Source organism: Rhinolophus hipposideros (genome assembly GCF_964194185.1).
Source record: "Rhinolophus hipposideros genome assembly, chromosome: 21".
NCBI lineage: Eukaryota > Metazoa > Chordata > Mammalia > Chiroptera > Rhinolophidae > Rhinolophus > Rhinolophus hipposideros.
In genome coordinates this window covers 27,283,768-27,296,700 of record NC_138067.1, presented here as the reverse complement: position 1 = coordinate 27,296,700, position 12,933 = coordinate 27,283,768, and the positions used below count along the sequence as shown (strand labels likewise).

Below are 12,933 nucleotides of genomic sequence, written 5' to 3'. Positions count from 1 at the left end.
CAGACAGATCCAGGAATTGCCATTATCCTTCAGTCTATTCAGAGTCACCTCCGCACACACAGCTGCCAGGAGGGGGACGTCCCTGGAAATCGATCATTCACAAGACAACGCAAGTCTGAGTCACTTAGATGTACACAGGCCATTGGGCGGTACAGAAAAAAGAAATCTGTGGAAGATGAGAGTCAGAAAGAATTGTAGAGCTGCAGTCCTTCGTAGGGTAGCAAGAATATGAGGCAGGAGGAGAGGATGTCCAAAGAGGGAGGTCGTCGATGTATAGAAAGATGGGATTCCCCAGGTAACTGTGAGCACCTCACAACACTGGGAGTTCAGGGATATGTGGGAAAAATGAAAGATGCTGCTGGAAAACTCAAAAGGGTGATGAAGAGACTTAATGCCAGCCAGTTTAAAGAGATTGTTTTTAGGAGAGTATGCAGGTTAAGTACCAGGAAACAGGCTCTGGTTTGGGGTGCAGGAGGTTTCCTGAGTGTACTAAAATGTGGCAGGAGGTGAAGTTAGACTGGGATGCAATAGAAGCACAAGCCCCACCGATCTCACAGAGAGCTCTGGAAAGGGACGGGCCATGGACTGAGGCAAGAGAGCAGAACATTTGCTCCCAGGCATTGAGCAGCCACTGGATGCAGGATGTCCCAGGGGAGGGGATGTCACCTTGGGAGAAGCAGCTCCCTTTGGCTAAGGGGAATTCCTCAGCTGCTATGACACCAGGATGCTGGGAGGTCTAGCAGGGCAGAATCTGGGAGACACCCCCAAGACATCCACTACAGAGGATATACAAGGATCGTTAGGCCACGGAGTTACATGATCTGTAATTATTAGTACTGTGATTGTTACTCATACTCAGTAATTTTAAGGAGTAAATGGCACTACAAAGAAGAAAACAACTGGTGCAGAGTTGATTCTAAAAAATGGGTAATTGCTACTATTATGTTAACATTACATTAAAGTATACCCTACTTTTAACAGGCTAAGTGCTTAAATGTCATCCTGTTATACAAAAAGCTACAATGTTTGAAATCATTACATACTAGATACTTACTCAGCCATGGTCTCATTTAAACCGGACAATAACCCAGCCAGGAGTGGTTCTCACTTCATTTTATGGATAAGGGCACTGAGTCTCAGAGAGGTTACCTGAGTCATCAGGTTATGCAGGTAACCTAAGGAGCCCCAAACTCTCAATTCCAGTTTTCTATCCTTGCCATTCCACCACACTGCCCAACGTGGTCCATCTACCACGTTGGTAGGTTCCATCTACCATGCTGGCTGGTGATTTGTGAGTGACATAAACAAAATGACAGATTACGCTGTTGTTAACAACTGGACATTATGAACGAGCAAAGCCCAAAAAACTGTGAGCTTTCTTCTCCACTTTCTTTTTAAATAAAAGTTGCATCCCATTAATGTCAAATATCAAAGCAGTGTGTACAAATTTCAGTGAGTGACAGCTTTTAAATTTTTTTATTGAAGCATAATACACATAAAGTGCAGAAAAAGATACAGCTTGATTAAATTTCACACAAAGATACAGATTTCTAACATCATCGAATACTGTGACCTGTATTTGAAAGTTATATTAATGGAATCATAAAGTATATTCTCTTTTGTGTCTGACTTCTGTTCAATAGTGTGTTTTTGAGATTTATCCATACTGTTGTGTATAGTTGTGATTTCTTTCTTCTTATTGCTGTATAACATTCCACTGTGTGAATATACCTCAATTTACTTATCCATTCTACTGCTGATAGGCATTTTGAGGGGTTACCCATTTGGGATACAATAAATTGTGAAGCCATGAATATTCTAGTGCATGTCTTTTGTGCACATTTCTGTAGGGTTTATACATGGGGGTGGAACTGCTGGGTCATAGGATCATAGCATGATTTTTGAAGTTGTTGTCTCCATCTCTTTGTACGCTGAGCATATCTACCCTTTGCTGGAAGCAGTTTCTAAAACCACTTTGCGGTCTTCTCTGTTGGGTGAGATCACTGGGAGAGAAATCAGAAAAATATCCATTTCTCTGCTTTTCAGTCCTGGGCAATTTCAGTTGGCACTAGAGTTCAAAGAACAGATCAAATTATTTTTTCCAGAAAGGTCATTGACAAACAAACTGGATTTTGCTAAAACCATCCTTCATGTATCCATAAAGAGTTAGCGTTTTCTTGTTCTAGAATCTACATTACCTGATATTAACAATGGCCAAACCAACATTCTTTTGATTAGTGTTGGCTGGTAGATCTTTCTTCCATCCTTTTACTTTTAACCTATCTGCATTACTGTATTTAAAGTGGGCTTCTTGTAGGCAGTGTATGGTTGAGTCTTGTTTTTTTAACATCCCATATGGCGCAATAATTGGTGTGTTTAGACCATTTACAATTAATGTATTTATTGATATAGTTAGATTTAGGTCTATTATTCTGTTATTTGTTTTCTGTTTGTCCCCTCTGTTTACCAGCCCTCCTCCCCTGCTGTTTCTCTCCTTTCTTGATTTCTTTTAGGTTATTTGAATATTTTTCATATTCCATTGTCACTTATCTATTGGATTTTTTGGGTTATATCTCTTTGTATTACTTTTTAAATAGTTGCTTTGGGGATTTCAGTATACATACATGTATCTAACCTTTCAGAGTCTACTTAGAGTTAACATTTTACCACTTCAGGTAAAATGTTGAAGCCTTACTAGCATATAGGTCCTTTTGCCTGACCATTTTTATATTATAATCATCATATGTAGGACATCCACATACATTGAAAACCCCTTTCAACAATCATACATACTTTAAAGAACTTAAGAGGAGGGAAATACGCTATACATTTACCAAGTTATTGGCCATTTCTTGTGCACGCCATTCATTCCTGAATTTTCAAGTTTCCCTCTGGTACCATTTCCCTTCAGTTGGAAAGACTTCTTTAACATTTCTTTTAGTGTAGATTTTTCTGGCAACAAACTCTCTGAGAGAATTTCTTTATTCCTGAATGTCTTTATTTTGCTTTAATTCCTTGATGACATTTTTGCTGGATATAGAATTATGTGTTAATAGTTCTTTTCTTTCAACACTTGAAAGATGTCATTCACTGTTGTCTGACCTCTGTGGTTTCTGAGGAGAAATCTATAGCCATTCGAATCACCATTTTCTCTATATGTAATGTCATTTTTTTCAGACTGACTTCAAGATTTTTCTCTGATTATTTGCAGCTTGATTATTATTTGTGTGGGCATGGTTTTATTTATTTATTTATTTTCCTTTGGGGTATTCACAGATCTTCCTGAATCTTTGTGTTTTGCCAAATTTGGGAAGTTATTCTTCCTTCAAATACATTTTTCTACACCAATCTCTTTCTTCTCACTGGTACTCCAACCACACAAATGTTTTCCATGTTGATATTATTGTACAGATTGCTGATGCTCTGCTCATTTTAAAAAAAATACATTTTCTCTGGGTTCTTCAGATTGGATCATTTCTTTTCCTCTGTCTTCAAGTTCATGGGCTTTTTCCTCTATCATCTCTATTCTGCTATTGTACTCATTCAGTGAATTTTTTATTTCAAATATTGTGTTTTTCATTTCTAAAATTTCCATTTGGTTCTTTTTTATAGTTTGTTTCTCTGATAAGAATGTCTATGTCTTCATTCATTTCAAGAGCATTTACTTTTATCCCATGGAGCATGGTTACAATAGCTGATTAAAAGTCTTTGTCTGATACTTCCTACATCTGGGTGGTCTCAGAATTGACATCTACTGATTATGTTTTCCCTTGAGATCTGATTACATTTTCCTAATTCTTTGAATAGCAAGTAATTTTGGATTGAATTCTAGATAGTTTGAATAGCATAGTAAGTTCTGAGACTGGGTCCTGTTAAAATCCTCCAGAAAAATGTTGATTTTGTTTGTTTTATTTTAACAGGCAACCAATCCAGTGAGGTCCTGACCATGCATTCTGACTTGCCTTCTGAGTGGTGGTTCCCATGTCAGTTCAGTTTTCAAAGTTGCTTTGGTTGCTCCACTCAGGCACCACTCGGAGTTGGTTTATGTTGTAGTTTAGTTCACAAAGCCTTTGCTATGTTTCTTTGGGCCTGTTCTTCACATGCATAGGTTGTGGGTGAGCTCATGATTTATTCTGGGACATACAACAGAATTAGGGAATCCTTATCTCTAGATCTCTCCTTGTCAGAATTTCTCCCACAACCATCAGCTCTCACAGGTCCTTTTTCATCGTTCCTCTGGTTAGAAAGATGAGTTTCCTCTTGGGGATGTACGTGTCTGCATCACCTCATGCGGTTCATGCAGAGAGAGGACAGCCTGGGGCAGAGTCAGGAGAAAAGGAAAGAGAAACAGCACAAAACAAAAACAGGTATTTCCTCTGTCCTCTCAGGCTCACTGCATCCCTTTTCCCGGTTCTCTGGCTAAACAGAGAGGATTTCTCTTGGGGCTTTTGTTTTCTTCACTCAGTGTGGAATTCCATGACTCAGGCTACCCTAGAGACAAAGCCAAGAGAGAGAGTTTTTTTCTTTTCTCAAAGACACAAAACAGGAAACTCCCATCTTTATGGGTGATTCTTGAAGTTTTGACTTTCCTCCCCAATCTGTCTACCGTTGATTATTTTTCAGAGTCCTCAGGTAGTTTAGTTTTGAATTCTGTCCAAGGCAGTTGCAATTAATGGAAGAAATAGGATACGGTGAGCTGACCCCATCTTGGCTGGCACCAAGAATGACGTTACTGTTTCCTAAGCTTCTTCACAAATATGTTCATTTGTCAACTATTTCTCAAGCATTAACTGTGTGCTAGGCTCTGTGCTAGGTGCCAAGTATGTAACAGAGAACCAGACAGACACTGACTGCGCTGACAGCCTAACAAGGAAGAATGACAGTGACTAAGCAAGCATATAAGGGATGAGTGTCACCTATGGTAGGAGAAGCAGCAAAGCTATGCCAATAGGGAACCTAAGAAAGGCTTCCCCAAGGAAGTGATGTTTAAGCTGAGAACGAAAGGAGGAGCTTCAGTGTGAACAAAAAGATGAGCAAGAGCCTTCCCAGCAAAGATCAGGGCACTGGCAGGCCTTGAGGCGGGCAAGAGGTGGCATGTTCTAGGAACTGAAAAACAAGGTCTCAGTGAACACATAGAGGAGTGTGACAGGAGATGGAGAGGCAGTCAGGACGGAAGATCATATGCATCTTTGCAGGCCATGTGAGAGATTTTTAATTAATCCCTTGAGAAAATGAGAAGCAAAACAAACCCATCATTTTGATATGTTTGGAATCTGACCCCATTTTACAGGCCGGGAAATAAGGCTCAGAAAGGTAGGTTGGGGCATAGTATTTTACAGATGAAGCACGAAGACCCAGACAGGGGGTTTGTGTGAGCCACAGAGGGACTAAATGGCAGAAAACAGACTCGAAACCCAACAGCCATCATCCTGGTTGCTCAGTGCTATTTCTGCCACTCTCCCCCGCTCTGGGACATCTCAATGTAACCTTTGAGAACACCGAGAGTTTGGTTGTGTAGCCTCTTTATCTTCATCTGTTTATCTTTGCAGAGCAGAAAAGGTGTGAGGTGGATGACTGCACTCACGCATGCATGTATGAATACACATGTTTGCATGTTCTCAACTCTGGTAACAGTTCTGTTTCCGGCAGTTTGTCCAGCAACGTGATCCCCAGTTCACGACCCCTGGGGAATTCACTGTGTTTGCCCAGTGCACAACCAGCGAGTGGCATGTGACAGCTCAGAAGCCAGTGACGATGCGAGACAAGTGGAGAGGCTCAGTGTGACTGGGTGCTCCGGCCTGTTCAAGTCAGGAGGCAGCCCTCTCCCTGGGCTCTCTTCCAGGACCCTATGTGGATTCAGGTGGAGCTCGATGGAGGTGAGTCTGCAGAAACGGCTAAGGTCAAGGCAACCTAGATTTCCTCCAAATCTATCCCAGGCTTTAATAAATACTAACAGCAATCACTTAACAAGTTAGTTTTTTCACTATTCATTTATTTAGCTCCTCTTGTGTGCCAGGAACTGATCTAAGTGCTTTACATATGCTAGCCCACCCAATACATATTATCTCCATTTTACAGATGAAAAAATGGAGGAAAGGTTCAGAGTCAAAGATTCAAAGTCACAAGGCTAGTAAGCTAGTGAGAGCTCCCGGCCCTCTAAAGGCCCTTCTTTGCATGCCCACAGTCCTATCACAAGAACTGAACTTCTAATCCACTCCTTGTTGGGAGGATTCAAACAGGACTGGGAGTGCTACCAGCTGGGCCTGAGCACTGACTAGTTTGGCACAATTATGTTGCCCCAAGTCAGGCTGACATTCAGCTGCACACACTGCTACAGCCATGGGAGCTCTTATGGCTGGCGTCCATTCGGATTGGTCAGTTTCTTTCCTGATTGGTCACAGAGGCCATTCTAATTGGTCATCATGTCTATTTTGATTAGTCAAGGTGTCCATTCTGATTGGTTATGGCATCTATTCAGATTGGTCACAGCAATATTTCTCATTGGTCACAACGTCCATTCTGATTGGTCACAGCATCCATTCTGATTGGTCAGTGTCTATTCTGATTTGTCACAGCATCTATTCTGATTGGTCACAGCATCTATTCTGATTGGTCACAACGTCCATTCTGATTGGTCACAGCATCTATTCTGATTGGTCAGTGTCTATTCTGATTGGTCACAGCATCTATTCTGATTGGTCACAGTGTCTGTTCTGACTTATCAGAACATCTATTCTACTGGGTTGGTGCCTACACAGTTTCAGGTGTTAAAATATTTTGAATAATACCCGTTCTCTCAATAGAGACCCTCCCAACTAAGACCCATCCTTACCCAAGGCCGCATCTTTCCTCAAGGCACGGGCCAGTTTAAGATGTGGACAGAGGGCTGTTGATGTAAACTGTGAAGCCCGGAGCTAAGGAGGTGATGGCGTGACTTCACATCACCTGACACCACCTGGAGCCTCACGCATCACAGTGACTTACAGGAGTGCTAATATAGTACGTGAGGCTCCTTCCTGTCTGATGTGCTTGTTGGGTGAAGATGGCTACTGTGTGTACCTGGGAAACTTAAAATAATCCTTCATTTATTTATTCATTCTCCAGATAGAATTGAGTGCATACTCTTTGCCAGGTGTGGGAGAGGCAGCAGTCAACCTGAAGGTCAGGATTCCTGCTCTCAGAGGGCTTACATCATCACCGTCACCATCACCATTACCACCCAAACAAGAAACACACTCCCTTGGTTTCCATTGGAAAGAATCCTAATTTGTTGGTTTAAATCATAGTTCAAGAGTCAACCACAATATTCAGCATCCAGTTGGGACAACCAGCCCCAACCTGAAAGGGAGCGCCATCATGATTGGAACAAGCTGAGTTCTCCTGTTGGGCGAGATTTCAGGCAGTCAGCCATGGAAGTGGAAGGAAATGGCTTCATTTGCTCCTCTTGAAACAAGACTTGAGGCTAATTCTCATGCAAAAAAAATCAGCCATACTCTCAAGAGATGCTTCCTTTTAAGCCTTCCTCCTCGCAAGGCTATCGCTGTCAACGAAATGCTCTAATATTTTTATTATAAACTTTTAAGTTTATGGGTAACATATGTGTAGTATAAACATATGAGAATATACAAATGAGAAGAGAGGACCCAAAAAGAAAAATGACTCATGAACCCGATACTCAGATAATCACTTTATATCCTTCCATTTCTTTACAGCTCTATCCATATCTATGTCTATACCCAGAATCACACTTCAGAGCTTGAGTGTGAGTCTGAACTATCTCAGCATAATCGACTACATGGTTCTTACCAACATTCTTAAATGTTTCTTACCCTGCTTAGGAACAGGGGTGACTTACACTGAGCTGTCGGTTCACAGCAGCCTGGCTGAGTGCGCCATGCAGAGGGGCCCCTCCCGACAACCTGACCCTGGACAGAGCAGCCCAGCAATGGATGGGCCCAGGGACGTACCACCCGGAGATCCAAGGTACAAGCAACACCACCACCTCCGCACTCTCCACAAACACCACAGTCCACTTCATGGAGCCTCTGTCAGGGCTTCAGGCCTCCTGGGCTTCTGACCACTTGGAGCTTGGACAGGACTTACTGGTCAACGTCTCGGTGACTCATGGCATCCCAGAGGAGCTGACCTTTGAGGTAGCAGGACGCAATGCATCTTTCTCCCATGAGGAAGAGAGCCCCGGGCAGCCATCTGGGATTTACCATGTAGCACTTCCTCTTGAAGGTACTTGGGGCTGGTGGCTCCCCTTCCAAACCTCCGTTCTCTTTCCTTCCCGACTTAGAGTCCAGGGTCCTGCCAGCTAGTTCTCAGTGTGTCATGAACACAAACATGGTTCACAGCATCCAGCCTGAATCACAAAATAATGAAAAGGCCGATATTACCTGCCCTCATAGAGCTTATAGTCACAGGGGTTCTCAACTTTGGCACCTCTGACACTTGGGACTGGATCACTCCTTGCTGAGGGGGCCTGTCCTGTGCACTGTAGGAAGTTTCGCAGCATCTCTGGCTTCTGTCAACCGGCCTCCTAAGTCATGACACCTAAAAATGTCTCCACACATTGCCAACTGTCCCCTGGGGAGTAAATCACTCCCACTGAAAGATAGCAGCAACATTTTGATTTGTTCCATTACTTCTAGAGGAGACTGTGGTTCAGGAAACTGCAGTCCATGCCCTTGGGGGGGGGAGAGAAGTAAAAACTGAAGAGTGAGAGAGAAAGGGACAAGAGAGGAAGTGTCATGATGCTGGCTGGAATAGAGACAGGCTACAGAATGGCTGGGGATAGACTGGCTGGCACCAGCCAGAGAAGAAGACCACAGCAGACATTACTCTGATTACTCTAAAAAGGCAACAGTGTATGCGTAAAACATTCAATGATTGATATAGAATTCTAAAACATTTGTATTAGTTATGATACTTTAGGCTACAAGTAACAGAAAGCCAACCTAAGTGGCTTCAAGGCTTTATAATCTCACCTAATAAGAAGTTAGGAGGTAAGTAGTTGCAGGGTTGATTCAGTAGCTCAGTCTCACCAACAAGGATCCAGGATCAGTCTATTGTTCTGCTCTACCATCTCAGAGATGTTGCTTTGTCCTTAGGCTTGCTTCTCATGCAATCACGATGGCTGTCGCAGTTCCAGACATCATGTGTCAGCCCAGCATTATCCAGCAGAGAAGCAGCCCCTTTCCTCCTGTACACCTCCTTTTATCAATGAAAAATCTTTCCCACCCGTTCCCAGCAGTCTTCTCCTCAGACACCATTGGCCAGGGTAGGGTCATGTGCCCCTCTGTAAGGGGTGCTGGGAAGCACGTAGACAGCATTTTCAGCTCTGCAGGAGAAGGTGGCTTCTGGCAGCCAAGAGACAGGGATGAGCAAGAGCTGTGAGGTAGGCCACTGAGAGATCACCTGGAATGTGTTTGCCAAGATGCTTTGAGTAGCAAGGGACAGAAAAGCAGCTCAAACTGGCGCAAGCCAGAAGGAAACTGACTTGAAATCAACTCAGAAAATGAAAAGTTCAGGGTTTAAGTGCAACTGGATCCAGACACTCAAGGGCTTCAGAAATCCGTGTCTCTCCATCTCTGGGTTCTATGCTGCTTCATTCTGAGTCCCTCTTCTCAAGAAGTAGCAAGATGGGCCCAGGCTTCAGTCCTTAACCCCAGAGAAGAAACAGCATCTCTTGGTTGATATTTCAAGTGGATATTTCAAGTCCTGAGGCTGCCCCTTACTGGCCCAAATTCAGTTCCTAGTCCCTCCTGGACCCCTTGATGAAACCAGGGGAGGTAGTACTCAGTTTGGGCAGGTCATGATCACACATCCAAGCTGGAACACGATGTAGGATTGGCTTCACCCAAACCAAGGACTGAGAGTGGGGGAGGGATGGTTCCCCAGAGAAAACATCACCCATAGGTGCTATTACCAAAAGAAAGGGGCATGTGTGCCTGGACAGGGGAAAAACCATCAGACATCCATTCTATTCTCCACAGCCCTCTGTTTCCACCTATGGAACTGGAGGCTCAGAGAAGTTAACTGACTTTGCGAAAGCCATTCAGCTAATTCATGGCAAGACCAGAGGTAGCAACTCTTTTTCCTGATTTTTTTATTCAGGGTACGGAACCATCTTCCTACTTAAGGTTAAGAAAGTCCTCTGTATCTGGCATCTTAATTTGCTTTGTATAATTGTATAAACCTTTGAAGCTATAGTTGTGCAAATGAGATTTCACTGGGAAAGAGTTTTTCACAGATCAATAGTACCCAGATCTTAAAATATCCAAGTCACATGGAATAACCCTAAGTTCCTATCTTAACTACTACTCCTGAATTAGACATTAACCATATTCACATTTCCATATCTTCACAGCATATTGAGTGTACCTTCTCCATTATTTTAACTTAATGCATTACCATTCTTTACAGATGTATAGATTACAAAACGATAGTGTATATAGCACAGCATTCAGTCCTTCTGGAGCCCTGAGAAACAGGGATTGCTTTCAGCCTTTTTATGGATGAGGAAGCTAAGACTCAGAAAGAATACCTAACCTGCCCACGTGCACACAGCAAATGAACGGCTCTGGAAACCCCACAAGGGGCTGAGGCCAGCCCCTACCAGCTTGCCAGAGCTGTTATGCCCATCTCTTCTCTGCATTCAATGAAGTCAGTGTGGTAGCTTACTGGCCCAAGTTTGGTTCATGAGCTGCCTTGGTGGGAATATCCACAGTATAGAAATTAGCACATGCTACAAATCAGGGCGCCCCACCCCAACCTCCTCAACTGATAGTTAAACATGAACAGTGTACAGCTGTTGATGTATGATGCTGTCTTGTGTCTTATCTGCATTGGCAGCTGTGTGTCTCTCCCTTAACTACCAAAGATGTCTTTAACCCAATGGCGAACATGATGGTTTTGCTTTTGACCATTTGCACATGACCTCAATGTTTGCTGTGTTCCCCTATACCATTTCCAAAGATGGCAGTTCCCCTGGGACTCTTCAACATACCCTCTGACTCTGCCCTTCGACGACTGTATAAATACCACCAAAGTCTGACACCCATCCCCACTGTGTTCACAGATCCTTCCAGTTTCCAGGAACCATTTGGAATAAAGGCTGAGAAAAACAGTGTGAGTATTTTTTTAAACACTTAACCTCACAAGAAAAAGATGTCCAAGCACTCTGTTTCACTTTGGGGTTCTGGCTTTTCAGTGCCAATAACCGGGACACTTTTGAGGTTTCCTCTGGTTGAATAGAGACCCAGACGGATTGAAACCAAACAAAGCATGTTCTCTAACCACAACAGAATGATGTTACAAATCAATAATAAAATCTCGAGGACATGTACATATCTTTTAGAAATCTTGGAAATTAAATGGCACACTTCTAAAAAAAAAAAAGAAAATCAATGGGTCAAAAAAAAAATCACAAGAGAAATTAAAAAATATTTCTAAGTGATAACAACAATACCACCTACCCACATTTGTGAGACGCAGCTAAGGCAGTGCACAGAGAGAAGTTTATAGCTTTTAATGCTTATATTGGAAAATAGGCCCAGGTTCTTTAGTTTTTATAACAAGACTAAGAATTCGACCCCTTGCTGTTGGCATTGATCATGCATGCATTCAGTAAGTAAGAGTTATTGTGCTTCTCCAATGTTCAAGTTTAGGTATTAGGGGCTGGGAATATAGTGGTGAGTAAACAAATGTAATCCCTGCCTTCGTGAAGCTTAGTCGGTGAAACTAACCAACAAACTAACATATAATTAGTAATTGTGACGTGTCTGACTAGAATCAATAGGGTGTAGTGACAGCAACTAAAAGGAGGTCTATCTCACAAATGTGATCAGACAAGGGCTCTTAAGAAGTGACATTTAAGTAGGGACCTGAATATAAGACAGTCAGCCACGCTGGAAAGCAGAACAAGAGTGTTCTGGGTACACAGATGAGAAGGCCCCAAGCCCTATAGAGGGCGGATGTAGGAGATGACAGAGAGATGGACAGAGGCCAGATCACATGGGGTCTTAGGTGCCAAGGCAAGGAGGTTTGGGTTTTATTATCAGGTCACGGGAGACCACTGGGGGATGAATTCCGCTGTAGCCCCATGATATTCCAGGTCAAGCCCTCTGGGTCTGAGCTGTTTAACAAGTCTTACCAGAACTGACTCCAGGAACACACTATATGCCAGCTGATCCCTCTTCCTAGTATCTATATGCTCTCCATCTCTGCCCAGCTCACCTTCACTCCTCCTCCTTCAAGATAACTCTGGGGTCCTGTCCTTGCGCTGATGCCAGCTGTCTACTTCATAGAGGTAACAGCTCTGCACCCATCTCTGTACCAGACACAAGAGGAAACACATCTCTAGTTTCTCTCATTTGATCCACAAGAACGCCACGAGTCAGATGCTATCAAACCCTTGGAGAAACAGAAGCTCTGAGAGGCTGAGAGGTCCCCATTGTCCCCAGAGGTCCCAGGGACAGTGATCCAGTCTGAGATCTGGCTGGCCCCATGGCCTACGTTCTTGTTATAAAAACTAAAGAACCTGGGCCTACGTTCTAAACCTGCTGACCCCTCTCTTACGTTCTCATAATCTCCTGGGTCCCTTCAGTAAGCACTTACTGTGTGCTGTGAAGAAGCTGACAAGAACTTACAGAACTGACCTCATTACAATCTTCATGACAATCCTCGGGTATGGGGACTATTAATGTCTCTACTGTCCAGAGAGGTTAAGTAACGAGTCCAAAGTCACACAGCCAAGAAGGGACAGTGTCAGAATTTGAGCTCTCGTCTGTCTAACTTGGCAGCCATGCTCAGCACACGTACCCAGAAGAGCCTCTTCCTCTATGTTCCTGGTCTCAAGAGGAGAGGGTACTGTCAGGACATTGGGGAGACCATCAGGGTAGGCCTTCCTGCCAAGATGCCTCAGTTCCC

At 43.3% G+C, this 12,933-nt stretch overlaps 1 pseudogene across 1 annotated transcript in view; it reads left to right on the top strand.

The window, feature by feature from the left end:
- LOC308489842 (polycystin-1-like protein 2) overlaps window positions 1–12,933 on the top strand; it is a 74,879-nt pseudogene that overhangs the window by 10,351 nt on the left and 51,595 nt on the right. Inside the window, exons 6-8 of the transcript in view lie at window positions 5,663–5,876; window positions 7,839–8,241; window positions 12,807–12,901. The product of the transcript in view is annotated as a polycystin-1-like protein 2 (transcript). The remainder of the gene's footprint in view (window positions 1–5,662; window positions 5,877–7,838; window positions 8,242–12,806; window positions 12,902–12,933) is intronic.